We start from the raw sequence: 3598 nt of genomic DNA on the forward strand, positions 1-3598 counted from the left end.
TCGAAACTAAAGATCTCTCATGACACAACTAAGACCTGGCACAGCCAAATAAATAAATAAATGAATTTTTTTTTTAAATGAAAGAAAAGTTACTGTTCTTAGAGCTCACAGACTAATACATGACCCCAGAGTCATTAAATAAAGTAGTTCCCACCTCCATACGGAAGGCTCAACTCATTCCACCACAAACGCCCCTATAATGTCCCTGCTAGGAAGTCCAGACTCAGCAATGTGCCAGGCCTAGAGGGAAAAACACTGTCCTCAGTGCCCTCGCTTCCTGATTTAGGTGTACTGTCTTCCCAGGATGAGCAATGCTAAGGAGATCCCCCCCTTACCTGGGAACCTCACTTTTAAGCATTAGTTAGGCTCACCTAGCTTGGCAGGCCCCACCCTCCCACGCCATGTTTACTAAAATTAGGCTGTCCAGTTTTATCCAACACTATGTGTGGCCACCAAGAATCCAGCCTGGAAGCACTACCACAAGGCAAATACAATTCCTTCATAGCCTTTTTTTCTCCATCATGTGGTGCAGAGTAGTATGGTCCTTGAGAAAACCCTACTACAGCCGGGTTTTCATTCCTGATCTCCCGTAAATAAATGCTTGGGTGAGAATCCATTGACGCATCTCCCATGAACAACCAGCAATTTTCAGACACAAGAAATTCTAAATCTAGATTGAGAAAAAAAAAATTATAACCCTGTAGGAGCATAATTGAGCTTAAGATACACCCAATTTACATGACTAAATAGACTGTTCAAAGCATTTGCATTTGGGTTACTTCATCCCACTTTGGCCTTCTTTAAGAAAAACAGTGAGTACTTACTTGCCTTCATATCTACAGGATTAAAAAGCCCATTTAAGTTATGTTTACAAAACCTGATTTAGCAGTTTGGCCCCAAAGGTAAATTCCAGTCTCTACCCGAGAGGTTGAAATGGCTTATAATTTCAAGACTGAAAGGTTTTCTAGCCTCAACTATTTTTACTATTTTAAGGCAGATTTGCAGCTTCTTCAAATATGCCCTACCTTTCCAGCTTTGTCACCCCAAATCCTCTCCCCTCTTGTACTTCTGCCAAAAAAGAATACTTTGCTGATTTGTGATTCTATCCCTCACCTTTTTACTTCCAAAGTCTTGCTTCTGTGGGCCTCGTGTCTTTAATACTCTCCCCACAGTGCTTCCGTGGTGACTCGGAAGGTAAAGAATCTGCCTGCAATGCAGGAGACCCCAGTTTCATCCCTGAGTGAAGAAGATCCCCCGGAGAAGGGAATGGCTGTGCTAAGTCACTTCAGTCATGTCTGACTCTTCGTGATCCCATGGACTGTAGCCCACCAAGCTCCTCTGTTCATGGCGAGTACTCTTGCCTGGAAAATCCCATGGACAGAGGAGCCTGGCAAGCTACAGTTCATGAGGTTGCAAACAGTCAGACATGACTGAGTGACTAACATTTTCATGACCCCAATCTCTCAAAATTTTACTCAGCCTTCAAAAACTTACTCAAATGTCATCTCTCAGTCTTCCCAACTGGATATGATATATCTTTTCTCTTAAAATCCCACAGCAGGGACTTCCCTGGCATTCCAGTAGTTAAGACTTCAAGTTTCCACTGCAGGGGGCAAGTGTTTGATCCCTGGTCAGGGAACTAAGATCCTGCATGCCACGCAGTGCAACCAAAATAAAATAAATTAGATTGTGGTGATGGTTGCACAACATTATAAAAAAATAAAAGAATTAATGTTTAATACTTTAAAAAAAATCCCACAGCACAATATTTGCATCTTCTTCTTTCTTATAGCAGTTACGTTCTACCTTATGCTATAGTTACTAGGTTCATGTCTTATCTGTCCCACTTGATTTTTTTTGAAAGTGAAGTAGCCCAGTCGTGTCTGACTCTTTGCGACCCCATGGACTGTAGCCCACCAGGCTGCTCTGTCCATGAGATTCTCCAGGCAAGAATACTGGAGTGGGTTGCCATTTTCTTCCCCAAGGGATCTTCCCAACCCAGGGATTGAACCCAGGTCTCCCACATTGCAGGCAGATGCTTTAACCTCTGACCCACTAGGGAATCCCTGCTCACGTCTGTATATCCCCTGTTATCTTTCATGGTACCTTGTAAACAGTAGGCACTCAATATATATATATTTTTTCACAGGTTAGACAATAATTTATTGAGAAGCCTCCCTTCCCCACCTTCACAGACTCTAGGCCACTTTTTCCACTTGTAGATCTTTTGTGCTAACCCCAGGAAGATGGCTGGGGGCAGGGGCGCAGCATACTGCTCGATGAGACCCATAATGTGGCTGTAATTGTCTTCCTCGTATTGCATGTACACAGCCGACAGATTCATCTCCTCATAGAGCGCCTTCACTTGGGCCACCTTCTCAGCCTCCTTCTGCCCATAGTTCTCCTGTAGGATTTGGCGCTGTTCTGGAGAGGCCCGCTGCAGACACTGAACCACCAGCCAGCTGCACTTGTTGTCCTGGATGTCTGCGCCGACCTTACCCGTCACGCTGGGGTCCCCAAAGAGATCAAGGTAATCATCTTGAATCTGAAAGAACCCTCCCATCTCCAGCAGGATCTTCTTGCATTGGCATTCTCCTTCTCCCCATCAATGCCCGCCATATACATGGCAGCAGCTACAGGAAGGTAAAAGGAGTAGAAAGCTGTCTTGTACTTGACAATAGACTTATACCTCTTTTCTGTGAATCTGCCAAGATCCACATTGCCCTGGGGGGCTGTGATGAGGTCCAAGGTCTGTCCGATCTCAGTTTGATAAGAACTCTGCAGGAAGAGCTCAATCAGGTCCAGGTAATAGGGCTGCTCCCGACAGTACAGCTTCAACAGGTGCTAGATGGATGATTCCAGAAGGAAAGCATCATTGATGGCATCCAAACCTATGCCTTGCTTCAGATTCCAGCACGTCTGCCCCCGGCGGGTGAGGGATGAGTCCATAATGTCATCTGACACCAGGAAGAAGGCTTGGAGCAGTTCCACACACCAGCCCACAGTCAGGGCCCACTGGAGACTGTCAGGATCTTGTTTCCTGGGCTCCACAAGCTCCCGGAACGTTACCACCACCATCAAACCCAGATTGTACTTGCCTCCAGTGGCATTGTACTCCAGGACCTCCTTGAGTCGGGTAATGGCATCTCCTGTCTCTGGGTGCCCAATGTCCTCCTCAGTCAGCACCTTGACAATCTGGGAGAAGTGCTGGATGAAATCCTGCCTTTCTTGTGTGTAAGCGTCCAATTTCTGGTCTCCATTCATTCTGAGGGAGGAGTAAAATGCTCTGTTCCTGGATGCAGGTTCGCACTCAATATATTTTAGAGTTGAATTGAACTAAAACCCAGTGAATACAATATCTCATAGAAAACTGATAGCTCTGACCTAAATTACATCACATGGCAAATCTGAAAATATTAGTTTAAGAATGAAAGATGAAGTCTGTTGTCAATTTGCCAACCACAACTTTGGCTAAACACTAACAAAGACAGGCATTGTACATAAAGCCCCCTTCTAGTCAAAACTAATGGACATTTGATGACAGAGTAGAGCAACTGGATAGTAATGACTCCTGGGTTGGCAAGCTTGAGATTTATAA

General features: G+C 44.9%; 1 pseudogene; it reads right to left on the reverse strand.

Moving 5' to 3' along the window:
* Nucleotides 1–2143: 2143 nt before the first annotated feature.
* On the reverse strand, nt 2144–3300 carry LOC138088315 (farnesyl pyrophosphate synthase pseudogene; annotated as a pseudogene).
* Nucleotides 3301–3598: the final 298 nt, after the last annotated feature.

This window comes from Capricornis sumatraensis, chromosome 11 (assembly GCF_032405125.1).
Source record: "Capricornis sumatraensis isolate serow.1 chromosome 11, serow.2, whole genome shotgun sequence".
Lineage (NCBI taxonomy): Eukaryota > Metazoa > Chordata > Mammalia > Artiodactyla > Bovidae > Capricornis > Capricornis sumatraensis.